Consider the following 15,512-nt stretch of genomic DNA (forward strand, 5'->3'; position numbering starts at 1 on the left):
TAGAGGACCAGGACCGGGTTAGCTCAGTTGGGAAAGGTGAGTGACCAGGGTGTGGGTCGGATTAATAGCGAGCGAGGGAGAGTCAGCAAAAAAAAGTTAAAAATATTGGGCCAGAGAAGGTTGTGATTATAACTGATTATAACTGAAGTTGTTTGACAATCAATTGAATAAAAAGCAAAGACACCATTGCTTTATGGTGCGTTCCTGCCAGAACTCAGGTTTGTGGGTGGCGCTTCAGAAAAGCATGTGAAAGCAACTACAGCGACACTCATCCCAGGTACTACAGAAGAAGGCAGCTCAAAGGGATATTTTGAGAATATCGGAAAATTCCCCAGTTTGAATTAAATGCGCTGTTCTACTATCCAAATTCAAAATGTTGATACATTGCGTGCAACCCTGCGTTCTGAATTCTCCGTTCCTGAGACTGTGTGTTGATGCCAGGGCAGGATTCGTGGAGTTCTATGACAGCAAAACTGGCGCCGCACCTGGACCGATTTGTGCACGAGCAGTGGGAGAGGCCACATCCGGAGGGAGGCACAGACCGAGGGAGCTTTAAACTTGAGAATTTGAAGCAGAGTGGGAATTCGCTGCAGAGTGGGAAGAGGTGCTTTTCGCTCTTTGCTTTTTCTCCTTGCTGTGTAAATTTTAAATCTTCAGAGAGTGGTCTTGCCCTGCTGCAGCTGAGGCTACAAGGGAGATAGATGATTGGTAAGAAGTAGGAAGGTCAGTCAGTCTTCACAACTTTTATCACTTATCGTTTGAAAATATCGTTTTGTGGTTTATAATCTGTACGGGCTACTGGTTATAAATTGCTTTCAGACTGAGGTAATAAGGCGAGATATTTTTTTTTTAAGTTCAAAAAAATGTTTTAATTTAAAAACCAAGTTAAAAACTAATCAAATAAAATACGGATAGAGGGTCAAGTGATGTGTTGTTCCTGCATGATGTGGGAGCTGGTGGATCCCATTGTGGTTCCCAGTGACCACGTCTGTAGTAAGTGTTGGTTGGTTGAGGAGCTCCGGCTCAGAGTTGATGAGCTGGATTCTGAGCTTCAAACACTGCTGCACATCAGGGAGGGCAGGGGTATTTGGACACTGTGTTCCAGGAAGCAGTTGCACCCCTTAGAATAACTAACTTAAATTCGGCCAGTGGTCGGGCACAGGAGTGAGGCTGGTAGAGGGACCCAGGAGGTGGAATTGCAGGAGCCTCAGACATTCTCCTTGTCGGGCAACTGATTTTTCCTCGAGGTGGACATTGAGCAGGGAATGTCTGGATAGACTATAAATTGTCTGGATTTCATTTATGTAGGACCAAGAGTGCTCAACCTTATCTGCATCTGCCCAGCCAGTCGCCCATTCAATCCAAACATAAATTGATAGTTGGCTGGCGAGTGGGAGCAGGATGTCTGGGCACAGGAAGTTACCGTCAGGGACTCAAAAGAAATGGAACCCAGTTCTCAGATCAGCGATTGGGAAGGGATTTCGGAGGGTACTGTTATCTGTTTCTGGGGATGGGAAACCTGTGCAAGGGCGGCCTTAAATTTTCCTTACAAGGCCCCAAGAAACTTTCCTCCTATCCTGGCATCACCTGGAAAGTGGAGAAAAGATCCTTTTGTCTTCTTAGGATTCGTCTGTCCCAGTTCCTCTTTCCACTAAGTCGGCCTCAAAAGGAACATACAATGGCTGTGTACTTAAATGGGGATTCTTCTTCGTTTTGAATGCTTATGTGTTGGAAGGTGTGAAGAAGTCGTAGGACGTCGAGGTTCCAGAAGAAGAATCAGGAGACGAAGGGGCCGAGTGTAAGTCCGCCAGCAGTTTGGTTGTGAGTCCAGTAGGAGGAAAGATGCCGGGTGCAAACTTGCCGAGTGGGACTGTGCCCATTACGGTTGATAAGCTGGCCGAAGTGATGGCAGGGGAGTTTGAGCAGCTGTTCTGTAAGCATTTTGATATGCATCGGAAAGATTTGCATGGGGCAGCATGGTAGCACAGTGGTTAGCACTGTTGCTTCACAGCGCTAGGGTCCCAGGTTTAATTCCCAACTTGGGTCACTGTCTGTGTGGAGTCTCCACCTTCTCCCATGTCTGCGTGGGTTTCCTCCGGGTGCTCCGGTTTCCTCCCACAAGTCCCGAAAGAGGTGCTGTTAGGTATTTTGGACATTCTGAATTCTCCCTCTGTGTACCCGAACAGGGAGCCGCAATGTGGCGACTAGGGGCTTTTCACAGTAACTTCATTGCAGTGTTAATGTAAGCCTACTTGTGACAATAAAGATTATTATTAATGTCATGTATGAGCTGGGCTGTCTGTCAACTTTTAAATTCCGTTTTAGGCTGTTTGCTGCAGGGTGTGTTTTAGTTAAATTTTCAGAGCTGGATAGCTGCAGTCACAGCCATAATGGGTATTAGTCTCTCTCGCTGTAATCTAAAGACTGTAAATCGATCCTTTGGTCATTTAAAACTAATAACTGCTCTCAGTAGTGACTTTAACCTGATGTGTTTCTGTTTAAAAGTCTTATGGATGTTAAAAGGACAGCTTAAGGATTACTTAGTGTTGTATTCTTTGGGGGTTATATTTGAATTAATGGTTGCTAAGATGTTCACTGTATGTTTTAAAAAGATTATCTTGAGTTCATAGAATAAATACTGTTTTGCTTTAAAAAATACTTTTCAATTTCTGCGGTACCACACCTGTAGAGTGGGCCATGTGCTCCCCATACCACAATCTATCAAAAGTTGTGGGTCAAATGAACTCCATGATACAGTTTGGGGTTCTCTAAACCCTGGCATTGGCTTAGTGAACTTAAAGACAGTAGGGGTGAACATATTGTGGTTGTTTTTCAGGTGTGGTATTCTAGTTTAAGTGGGGAGTGTGCTGTGGACAATGCCTCTTCCAGAGGTCTGAAGTTTTTTGGGGTGGAGACGGTCACACGCAGTACCTTACAGACAGAGACTAAAAGCAGACTGTTTGATTTGGCAAAAACATTGCAGTTAACATTACCTGACAAAATGTGAAAAGATGAGGTAATTATGGTGGTGGCTAAGCATTTAAAGTGCCTGAGATACAGTTTGACTCATTGGAAATGGCAAAAATTCAGTTACAAATTAAACAAATGGTACATGAGAAAGAATTAAAGCAGCTTGAATACGAAAGAGAGGAAAAAGAAAGAGAGAGAGCGGAAATAGAAAGAGAAAGAGGAAAAAGTAAAGGAGAGAGAAGAAAGGAGAAAAGAAAGAATAGCCCTAGCAGAACAAAAAGAAAGAGAAAGGGTGATACAGATCAGGGAAAAAGATAAAGAGAGAGAGTTTGAATTTCAGAAAGTGGCTATGAAACATGACAGTCAGTTAAAATTGGCAGACGTAAAGGGAAATGTACAGTTGGATGATAGTAATGAGAATAGTGAGAAAGAGCTTCAAAGTCGAAGGCTTGGTGGGAATATATTTAAATATGTACAAGCATTGCCAGGGTTTGACGAGAAGGAGGTTGAAGCCTTTTTAATTTCATTTGAGAAGGTAGCTAAACAAATGAAATGGCCACAGGACATGTGGGTATTACTGATTCAAACAAAGCTGATAGGTAGGGCTAGTGGAGTGTTTACAAGACTACCGGAGGAGGTATCTGGGATGTATGAGGTGGAAAAATCCATCTGAGGTGCATATGAACTAGTGCCTGAAGCCTGCAGACAAAGGTTTAGAAATTTAAGGAAATAATTTGATCAAACTTACATGGAGTTTGAAAGGCTCAAACAATGTAATTTTGATAGGTGGATAAGGGCTTTGAAAGTAGACCAAATGTATGAAGCTTTGGAGGAGTTTAAAAATTCAATTCCTGATGTAGTGAGAACTCATGTGGAAGAGCAGAGGGCTAAAACTGTGAGGTTAGCAGCAGAAATGGCAGATGATTATGAATTAGTTCATAAATCAAAGCTTGGTTTCCGGCGTCAGTTTCAGCCTGTGAGGGATAGAAACTGGGGACATGAGAAATACTCAAGCAGTAAAGGCAAAGGTGATCTGATGGGAGATAATAAGGAGAGTGTACCTCAGACTAAAAAGGAAATCCAGGAGGGTGGAAAAGAAATGAAAAGTTTCAAATGTTTTCACTGTAATAAACTAGGCCATGTAAAGTCATAGTATTGGTGGTTGACGAAAAACACTGGGAAGGCTGATGTGGTAAAACAGGATAAGACAGTGGGGTTTGTTAAAGTGGTAAAGGAAAGCCCAAGTGAAGCGCAGGAGGTGCAAAAGATTGTACAGCCTGATCAAGAGGTGATCGATAAGAAGGTGCCAGATCTCTTTAAATAATTTACTTGTGTGGGTAAAGTTCACTCGTGTGTATCAGGAGCAGCAGGTAAAGAAGTCACAATTTTAAGAGATACGGGAGCTCGTCAATCTTTAATGGTAAGAGATTAGGAGTTACGTAGTTTGGGAAGAATATTGCCAGAAAAGGTGGTAATATGTGGAATTCAGGGTGAGAGGAGTAGTGTTCCATTATATAAGGTAAAGTTGGAAAGTCCAATGAAGAGTGGTGAAGTGGTAGTAGGAATAATAGAGAAACTATCTTGTCGAGGAATACAGTTTATCTTGGGTAATGATATAGCGGGATCGCAGGTGGGAGCGATGCCTACTGTGGTTGATAAGCCAGTGGAAAATCAGACAACCGAAATATTGAAGGATGAATATCCTGGGATTTTAACAGATTGTGTAGTAATAAGGTCACAAAGTCACAGGTTAAGACAAGAGGAGAAATCAAAGAGTGAAGATGACGTTGAAGTGCAATAATCAGAAATGATTTTTGATCAGATGGTTGAAAAAGAACAAGAACAGGTGGAGGATGAGGCGGATATTTTTAGTTCAGGAAAATTGGCTGAGTTACAACAAAAAGACATAGAAATAAAACGGAAGTATCAGAAAGCATATACGGAAGAGGAATCTGAGTGTATACCAGAGTGTTAGAACATAGAACATAGAACAGTACAGCACAGAACAGGCCCTTCGGCCCTCGATGTTGTGCCGACCCATGATCACCCTACTCAAACCCACGTATCCACCCTATACCCGTAACCCAACAACCCCCCCCCCCCCCAACCTTACTTTTTAGGACACTACGGGCAATTTAGCATGGCCAATCCACCTAACCCGCACATCTTTGGACTGTGGGAGGAAACCGGAGCACCCGGAGGAAATCCACGCACACACGGGGAGGACGTGCAGACTCCGCACAGACAGTATCGTAAAATTAATGTCTTGATGAGAAAATGGAGACCTTTACATATGCAGGCAGATGAAAAGTGGGCAGAGGTTCATCAAGTAGGATTGCCGGTAGGGTATAGAAGGGAGGTGTTGCAAGTTGCGCATGAGGTACCAGTGGGAGGTCATTTGGGAATAAGGAAAACTCAAGCTAAAATACAAAAACATTTTTATTGGCCTGAACTAGATAAAGATGTAGTTAAATTTTGGCAATCATGTCACACATGTCAAGTGATAGGGAAATCTCAAGCAGTGATAAAATCAGCGCCCTTAATACCATTCCAGCATTGGAGGAACCTTTTACAAGGGTCCTAATTGATTGCATAGGACCGCTTCCTAAAATAATAAGTGGGAATCAATATCTTTTGACAATAATGGATGTGTCTACTAGGTTTCCAGAGGCCATTCCAGTAAGTAATATGACAGCTAAAAAGATTGCGGGGGAGTTACTTAAATTCTTTACTAGACATGGACTACCCATAGAAATACAATCCGATCAAGAATCAAATTTTACCTTAAGGTTATTCAAAGAAGTTATGGATAACTTAGGAATAAAACAATTTAAATCAACTGCGTACCATCCAGAATTGCAGGGAACGTTAGAAAGGTGGCATCAGACATTAAAGACAGTGTTGAGGGCTTATTGTCAAGATTATCCAGAGGATTGGGATAAAGGAATTCCATTCGTGCTGTTTGCAATTAGTGATGCACCTCATGAATCAACCAAATTTAGTCCTTTTGAATTAATTTTTAGTCATGAGGCAAGAGGACCACTTAAATTGATTAAAGGAAAATTGGTGAGTGAGAAATCGGAAATTACATTATTGGATTACATTAATTACATTACAGAGGCAGCATGGTAGCATGGTGGTTAGCATAGATGCTTCGCAGCTCCAGGGTCCCAGGTTCGATTCCCGGCTGGGTCACTGTCTGTGCGGAGTCTGCACGTCCTCCCCGTGTGTGCGTGGGTTTCCTCCGGGTGCTCCGGTTTCCTCCCACAGTTCAAAGATGTGTGGGTTAGGTGGATTGGCCATGCTAAATTGCCCGTAGTGTCCTAAAAAGTAAGGTTAAAGGGGGGGTTGTTGGGTTACGGGCATAGGGTGGATACGTGGGTTTGAGTAGGGTGATCATTGCTCGGCACAACATCGAGGGCCGAAGGGCCTGTTCTGTGCTGTACTGTTCTATTCTATGGATTACGTGTCAAATTTTAGGGAACGATTAAATGGAGCAGGTGAATTGGCTAGACAACATTTAAAAGGTGAACAACATCTGATGAAACGGGTCGCGGACAGGAAATCCAAAGTTCATAGTTTTGCCGGTAGAGATAAAGTTTTAGCATCGTTACCCGTGGTAGGCGAACCTTTAAAAGCAAGGTTTTGTGGACCTTATCAGATTTTAAGGAAATTAAGTGACGTGCATTATGTGGTAAAAACACCAGATAGAAGAAAGATTCACCGAGTGAGTCATGTGAATATGCTTCAAAGGTACTTTGAAAGGGAAGGAGAGAAAAAGGAGGAGGATTTAATGATTCTGACTCAAAGTGACGAACCAAATCCAGATGACTGTGAATTTGACATTCCTCAAATTAAATTGGAAAATTAGGATGTTCTTAAAAATTGGAATAAATTGTTGAGTTACCTTCCAGAGGAAAAATGGACTGACCTCAAAGAGTTATTGATATCACATGGGCAAGTTTGTAGAGATAAATTGGGAAGTACTAGAATGGCTATACATGACGGAGATGTGGGAAATACTGTTCCAATCAAACAACATCCATATAGATTTAACCCTTTAAAATTGGCACAGGTTAACAAAGAGATTGAGAGTATGCTTAAAATTGGCATAATTGAACTGGGTTGCGGCCAATGGAGCTCACCCATAGTGATGGTACCTAAACCGGACGGTACCCAACAGTTGAGTGTGAACTATAGAAAGGTTAATGCAGTTATAAGAACGGACTCTTATCCTATCCCACGTTTGGAGGATTGCATTGAGAAAGTGGGACAATCAGCTTTTATTTCTAAACTGTATTTACTTAAAGGTTGCTGACAGGTACCTTTATCCGAAAGGGCGAAGGAGATTTCAGCTTTTGTGACTCCATATGGTATGTACCAATCCAAAGTTATGCCATTTGGCATGAAAAATGCCCCAGCCACATTTCAACGGTTAACTAACAAAGTTGTTTCAGGATTACCCAGTTGTGCGGTATACATCGACGATCTAGTAATTTTTAGCCAGACATGGAAAGAACATTTGAAACATCTGATGGAGTTATTCGATCGATTTCAGGAGACAGGTTTGGTGATAAACCTAGCCAAAAGTGAATTTGGAAAAGCCCAAGTCACTTTCCTTGGCCATACAATCGGGCAGGATCGAATGGTCACATGGGATGTGAAACCAAGAGTTACTGAGGAGTTTCCAACATCCTCAAGACAAAGGGAAATAATGCAATTTCTTGGCATGAGTGGATTTGATTGAACATTTGTGAAAACGTTTTGTAACGTGATTGCTCCACTGATGGACTTGCTGAAGAAGCGTAAAAATTTTTAGTGGACAGCGGACTTTCAACAGGCATTTGACTGTCTGAAAGCTGTGATAACCAATACTCCTGTGTTGGAGAATTACAAGGGACTCTGTGATCAGATTGAACTAAAGTATCTGACTTTAAAGAGAAATGCCGAGGCGTAGAGAAATGGACGGATCATGCAATGACCTTTTTGTTCAAAGAGACTGTCAATCAAGAGGGATTCCAGTTGGAGGAAGAAGAACAAAAAAAAATAGACTCTATTATGATACCTGTTTGCGTGTGTTTTTTTAAACAAAATAGTATATTTACTGTGTGCATTTGTTAAAGGATAGTGAAAAAGTGAAAAATGAAACGATCTTGAAGTTGATGGTTTATTTTTTTTTCTTGTGGGAAGGTATCATGTGAGAGTGCCTTTAAGAAATGGGTGTTCAAGAAATGTACCTTTAAGAAATGAGTGTTTATCAGTGATGTCAAAGTGTGGGTGGAGCTGGGCTGTGTCCGCTTTTTGCTTTTGTTTTAGGCTGTTTGCTGCAGGGTGTGTTTTAGTTTCGGTTTCAGTGCTGGATAGCTGTAGTCACAGCCAGAAGGGATATCAGTCTCTCTCTCTGTAATCTAAAGACTGTAAATCGATCCTTTGGTGATTTAAAACTAATAACTGCTCTCAGTAGTGACTTTAACCTGATGTGCTTCTGTTTAAAGTTTTTTTTAAAGTCTTATGGATGTTAAAGGGACAGTTTAAGGATTCCTTAGTGTTGTAGTCTTTGGGGGTTGTATTTGAATTAATGGTTGCTAAGATGTTCACTGTATGTTTTAAAAAGGTTAACTTGAGTTCATAGAATAAACATTGTTTTTCTTTAAAAAATACTTTTCCATTTCTGCTGTCCCACACCTGTAGATTGGGCCCTGTGCTCCCCATACCACAATCTATTAAAAGTTGTGGGTCAGGTGAACTCTATGATACACTTTGGGGTTCTCTAAACCCTGGCCCATAACATTAAAGGGATGATGACCTCACTCAAAGAGTGGGTGGATGTGATTCTTGCCCCAGTAAAGGAAGCTTTGGCTAAGATGTTGATGGTGTTGCGGGAGCAAGGAGAGGCGTTGAACGGGGTGGGCGAGACGTTGTCGCAGCACAGTGACCAGTTCACCTTGAGGGTGAGGAGCTGCGGAGGGTGGAGCAGAGTGACACAGAGCTGAGAGCTAAAGTTGAGGACCTGGATTACAGGTCACAAAGGCAGAATCTAAGGATCGTAGGGCTGCCTGGCGGGTGGAGGGCTGGAGGCCAACAAAGTACTTTGTGGAGATGGTCGTTGAGTTGATGGGGAGGAGGATGACCCCTCCCTCTGCGAGTTGGAGAGGATCCACTGGTCACTCTGGTCAAAGGCAAAGACAGTTGAGCCACCAAGAGTTGTGATCACCAGCTTCCAGTTATCAGGTGAAGAAGAAGGTGTTGAGATGGGTGAAGCTGAATCAAGAAGTGAGTTGGGCAAGCGTTGATATTTGGATATTCCAGGATCTCACGGAGGAGCTGGCGAGAAGGCAGGCAGCCTTTAGCCGGGTCGAAGACGGCGTTGTACAAAAGCAACATGAGGTTTGGGGTGGTCTACCCAGCGAAGCTGAGGGTGATGTACAACCCTAAGGAATTCTACTTTGAGGCAGCAGAGGAGGCAGAGGCATTCGTTAAAGCTGAAGAACTGGGATTGAAATGAGTTTGGACTTTGGTGGTGTTGACCTTTCCCCTTTTGTTTTTTTTTTGTTTTATGTATCTCTCCTCTCCCTGCTTTTTTTTCTTATTTTTAGTTCCTACTTATGCTTAAAGTTGTGGTTGGGAAGGGATTTTTTGGAGGTTGGTAGTGGGTGGCTGGGGATTTGATTTTTTGGGGGGGGTCTGAGGGATTATTGGCTGAGGGGTTTGGAATGTTTGGGTGTGTGGGGGATTGGATATTGGTTTGATTATCTGTGTGGGGGGTGGGGCTCTTCGCAGGGGCCACCTTGTTAATTGGCTAGTGAACAGGAGCGAGGTGTGGGGTGGTAATGGACAAGTTTCGATGGGCCTGGGAGGTGTGAAGGGTGGGGATGGGGATAATACCAGGGAAGGTGTTTTCGAGAATAAGTGGGTGGGGGTTTTCTGGGAAGAGGGGAGGGGCTGATGGTGACCAGACCAGAGTAGTGGTTATGTCTGACAGGAGGGGAAGGGGACAGTGAGAGACCCTAGTCAGGGTGGTGAACGTACGAAGGCTGGGGGAATAGGTGAAGCAAGTGAGAGTTTTCTCGCACTTGAAGGGCTTGAAAGCTGACTTGGTGCTGTTGTAAGAGACCCACTTGAGGGCGAAGGATCAGGTGAGACTTAGGAAGGGCTGGGTGAGTCAGGTGTTCCACTCGGGCTTTGACAGCAGGACCCATGGGTGGTGGTAAGAGGGTGAGGTTTCAGATGGAGAAGGTGGTGGCTGACCAGGGGGGGTAGGTATGTATTAGTAATGGGTGCATTGGAAGGGAGGCTGATGGTGTTGATTAGTGTAATTGCCCGAATTGGGACGATGTAAGATTTATGAAAAAGATGTTGGCTACCATACCAAATTTGGATACGCACCAGTTTATACTTGCGCGGGGTGAGGAGGAACTTGAATACAGTGTTGGATCCAAAGGCAGACAGGTCCAAGCCGCATTCACTGACCCCGCCGGGGGGGGGGGGGGGGGGGGGGGGGGATGTAGGTGTTAGCCGCATTTATGGAGGAGATGGGAGGGGTGGTCCCATGTATGTTTTTGCACCTGCAGGATAGGGAATATTTGTTTTTTCGGCTGTACACAATATGTATTCGAGGATTGATTTTTTTTGTTGTGATGAGGAAAGGCACTGTTAGCCAGGGTGAGGAAGGCAGAGTATTCTGCAGTTGTTATTTCGACTACGCTCCACACTGGGTGGACGTGATCACGGAGAAGGGGTCAGCTCCGAGGTCAGCAGGAAGGTTCAATGCGGAACTGTTGGCAGACCCACATTTTTGTATCAAAATGGGGAAGGTGATTGAGGATTACGTAGGGTTCAATAGAAATGGGGAGGTCTCGCTGTCAGTGATATAGGAAGCGTTGAAGGCGGTGGTGAGGGGCAAGGTCATCTTGTTTAAGGCACAGGTATACAGGGAGGCAAGAGAGGAACAGCAGGGGTTGATAGAGCAGATTTTGGAGGTGGGTAGTATTATGTTACTATTTCTGATAGTAATGTATTGCTTTGAGCAATATACGTTACTCACTTGCTTCTTCCAGAATGATCTTTAACTCGATGTTGGTTAACACTTGTAGTCTTCCAATTAGAGCAAATACTTTATTGAGAACATTGACAAATTAACTGTGAGTTTGTTCTGTCTCCAATGCTTAAACTAGATGTTACATGAACAAGATTAAATAAGAAATACTTATGACTGACTACACTTGCGCTGAGCTGTCTTTGTCTACCTGTGGTCACTAGTCCCTGTCCTTGCGAAGAGGCGGATCTTGGCTTGAGTGTGCCTTTTATACCCATCTCTAGTGCTGCCCTCTAGTGATTACTTGGTTGTTACATCTATACATTAACCCCTTGCGTACATACAGATATGCAGATCACTACAGATAGAAGGTGGGCGGAGGATCCGACTTTGGATCTTCTGTTGAGGAGGGAGGAGCTACAGGTGAGCTTTGATCTTCTGTCCATGGAAAGGCAGTTCGGCAGCTGAGGCTGGCAAGGGGAGGTGTATGAGTATGGGGAGAAGGCCAGCTCCACTGGCTGGTGACGGCGAGAGATTGGGTCAGGATGGGAGGGAAAAGTTGGTGGTGTCTCCGGAGCTGGTGAACAAAGGTTTTGAAGAGTTCTGTGGGGATTTGTATAGATCAGAGCCTCCGGAGGATGAGTCAGATATGAGGGCGGTTTTGGGGCGATTGGAGTGTCCTGAAGTACAAGAGGAGGAGAGGGCAGGATTGGAGGAGCCAGTGGCAGGTGGCGATGGGGAGAATACAGACGGGCAAGGCACCGGACCAGATGGTTTCCCAGTGGGATTCCATAAAAAGTTTAAGGATAGGTTGGCGCCACTGTTGGTGAAAATGTTCGAGGATGTGATTGTCAGGGGACACTGCCAGAGATGATAGGTCAGGCATTCATTCCATCGCTGCTTAAAAAGGACAAAGATCCAGTGGAGTGTGGGTCGTACAGACCCATATCTCTGTTGAATGTGGATGGCAAGATATTGGTGAAGGTGCTGGCGCCAGGTTGGAGGAGTGCCTCCCGAAGGTGATTGCCGTCATCGTGACACGCGCCAAGTGCTGTTTCAACGGCATTGACATGTCATCACCCATCCCACCGGCGATGCTCCAACCCCGATGGGCCGGGTTCCTGATGCTGTGGGCCACGTGTGATCCCGAACGTGCAGGAACCCGGCATGCCGGCTGCGGACAGTGTCCAGTGCCACCTCACTTGGCCGGGACTCATGCAGCTGGCCAGGGGTTGCTTCTGTTGGGGCTGGGGTGGCTGGTGGGGGGGTGGCCAGGAGTTGGCCTGGGGGTGGGTTATGGGGTCGCGGGTGGCGGGTTGGGTTTGCACACGGCCGGCGCCATGTTGTATGGCGCGACGATGCAGGTCATCTGCCATGCGCATGCGCAGCCCGGGACTGGGCCATTCTCCGGCCGTTTTCGGTTTGTCTATTGTCCACGGGAGTTTCAATCGGCGCTGGTGCTAACCCCCCACCAGTACTGGAATTAGTGAAGGTTTAACGCTGATTTTTTGGTCGTGAAAATCCACACATGCTCCGCTGGCATCAACACTTAGGGCTGGATTCTCCGATTTTGAGACGGGCTGGATTCTCCGATTTTGAGACTATGTCCAGAACATGAATCTGGTCTTACGACCATAAAGTCGGTGGCGCCTCCACACCGATGCTCCGCCCACTGCGGGCCTGGCAGTCGTCCCACATAACGCCCCGGCATTTCCTGCGGATACGGATGGAGAACTGATGGGTCTGTGGTCGCCCATCGCATGGCGACGATCTGCGGTGGCCGCACCGCACTACATGGTGGCGGCCGCGCATGGACCCGGCCTGCCAGATCGCGCCCCCCTGTCACCCCCCAAGTCCCCCAGCCCCCGCCAAAGCCCCCCCCCCCGCCAGCGGAACGGCTCCCCCCCTCCGACTGTGGTGCTGCTGGCCACAGTCTACAACCGCCACGCGAGGTCCCCGAAACCTGTGAACACACACGCCCCACGCCATCAGGAAGTGGGCCCATCGGGGGTAGAGCATCGGGGGAGAGCCTTCAGGTGATGTCCTGAGGCCATCCCAACGGCGTGGGACGTACTCCGCGATTATGCCATTTTGAGGGGGCGGAGCATCTGATAAACGGATTCTCCGGCCAATCGCCGAACGCGATTTTGGCATCGGTAATCAGAGAATCCCGCCCTAAGTCTCCCAAATGGAGAATCCAGCCCATGGTGTTTCTGGAAAAGGTTAGGTTAAGTAGGAGGAGGAGCTAGCAATGGCGCTGGAGAAGGGACTGTGATGTGAGCTGCTGCGGGGGGTGAATGCCTCGACCTTGTGTGCAAGTGGAGGGTTGATACAGCTAAAGGTAATACATCAAGCGCACCTGACTAAGCGGAGGATGAGCCGGCTGTTTCAGGGGGTAGAGGATATTTGTGAATGGTGTGGGAGGGGCTCAGCTAATCATGTACATATGTTCTGGTCCTGCCTGAAGTTGGAGAAATTTTGGAGGTTGTTTTTCAGCACTATGTTGGCGATCGTGCATGTAGACTTGGAGCCCAGTCCCTGGGGGACATATTCGGGGTGTCAGACCTGCCAGAGTTGCAGACAGAAGCGGGGGCAGATGTTTTAGCCTGCACCTCGCTGATTGCTCATGGGCAGGTCCTGCCGGGGTGGAGGTCAGTTTCTTCGCCATGTGCCTCGGTGTGGCTAGGGGATCTAATGGAGTTTCTGCATTTAGCGAAGGTGAAATTTGCCCTAAGGGGGTGACTGAAGGGTTCCATAAGAGCTGGGGTTTGTTTATTCTGCATTTTGGAGAGGTAGTTGTAGCAACGGTGGTGGGGGGGGGGGGGGGGGGGGGGGGGGGGGGGGGGGTTGTGTCAGATTTATTTTTGTGTTGTAATGTTTTTCAAATATTAAATGTTCTCAATTTGAATAAAAAGTCTCCAAAGTAGGTATTATTGTGCTTTGGCTCAAGAAGAAATCTCCACCCTAAAGGCTGAAGCATTACAGGTAGGTCCAATAATGTTCCAAAACAACAAATTATACCTCAGCCCACTCCGCCACCCTCTCCCTGTAACTCCACCTAACCTACACATCTTTGGATATGAAGGGGCAATTTAGCATGACCATTCCACTTAACATGTGCATCTTTTGGCTGAGGGAGGAAACAGGACACCCGGAAGAAACCCGCGCAGACACGGGGAGGGAGAGCATGCAAACTCCACACAGTCACCCAAGGTCAGAATTAAACCCAGGTCCCTGGTGCCGTGAAGCAGCAGTGCTAACCACTGTGTCACCCACATTGGGATTTTACATTGCCCGGCGCCAAAATCGGGTTTGGTGATCAGGCGGCGAATGGGCTCCGACGGCAAACTCGGGGTGGGCGGCAGTTTCATATCAGTCAGCCACGCCCCGCCCCCTCCAAAATGGGGCCATCGTGACGTGGCCGCACACAGTCGCAATGCCGTTGGCGCCTTATCAGCCAGCCCACCCACGATGCTCCGTCCCTGAAGGGCCGAGTTCCCGACGGCGTGGGACACTATGGTCACACAAACTGTGAACCCGGCTGCGGACTGTGTCCAGCGCTGCCACACTCGGGGCTGGGATTGTGCCACAAGCCAGTGGGGCGGGGGGGGCCTTCTGCCAGGGCTGGGGGGACTGGTGGGGGTACAACTCACTAACAATTTTGAGACTTCCCTGAAAATTCTGTCACATGCACTGTAGATCCATCAGTAATGAAATCTGCTCAGAGTAGATGGCTTCCATTCTGACACTGATGGAGACCCCAAGTGGTGTAGTTGGAGATAGCAAATGATTTCAGAGCAATTGATTGCCATTGCATTTATGGAGAACACAGAAGAAAATAGTCACATATTGAAGCTTGTTGAAACACCAGACTTTGGCGCCCTTCTCAAACTGGTAGAGTGCCACTCCAAGATTTTGCTGGCTCCATCGGTTGTCTGCCCCTCTTCCACTACTACAGGTATGACTGCCTGTCACCATTGTTTAAAAAGTCCAGGGTCTGTTCTTCAGCCTCTGGCTAAAGGGGTTGGAAGGTCAACCGAAGTTGGCCAAAGCCACCACCAGGGCCCTGAACCACTTTCAGGTTGTAGCCCAAGTTAAGTGGCACTAACAAGCTGCACACGCATCCCACTTCAGCTCAATGGGACTATGAGAAATTGGTTGAGCTGGCTGTCATGTTAGGCTGGGGGGTGGGACGGTGATCCCAGAGGGCTGGAGTGTGTTTCCCAGCCCCGCAGACAAAATTAAAAATCAAAAGCTTCCTCAGTCACTCTTTTGAGCAGAGCCAGAATGCTACCACTGACCCAAGGCTGGCACCTGGATGGGTTGCTGCCCAGTTCCTCAGTAACCGTGCCTCCCTCCCCCCAAATCCCTCGCCACCACTCGCACCACCACTACCCATTACTGCTATTAAAGAGGAGGGAATGACAGGAAAACCCCTGGCCATCTGTGTTCAATGACATGTGGATCAGTGTGTGCGCGTGGACCATTGTAACCTGAAACCATACAA

The 15,512-nt window shown here is 46.5% G+C and overlaps 1 protein-coding gene across 1 annotated transcript in view; it reads left to right on the forward strand.

The window, feature by feature from the left end:
* rxfp1 (relaxin family peptide receptor 1) overlaps positions 1-15,512 on the forward strand; it is a 223,844-nt gene that overhangs the window by 59,199 nt on the left and 149,133 nt on the right. The gene's annotated exons all lie outside the window — the stretch shown is intronic.

This window comes from Scyliorhinus canicula, chromosome 3 (genome assembly GCF_902713615.1).
Source record: "Scyliorhinus canicula chromosome 3, sScyCan1.1, whole genome shotgun sequence".
In the NCBI taxonomy this organism is placed as follows: domain Eukaryota; kingdom Metazoa; phylum Chordata; class Chondrichthyes; order Carcharhiniformes; family Scyliorhinidae; genus Scyliorhinus; species Scyliorhinus canicula.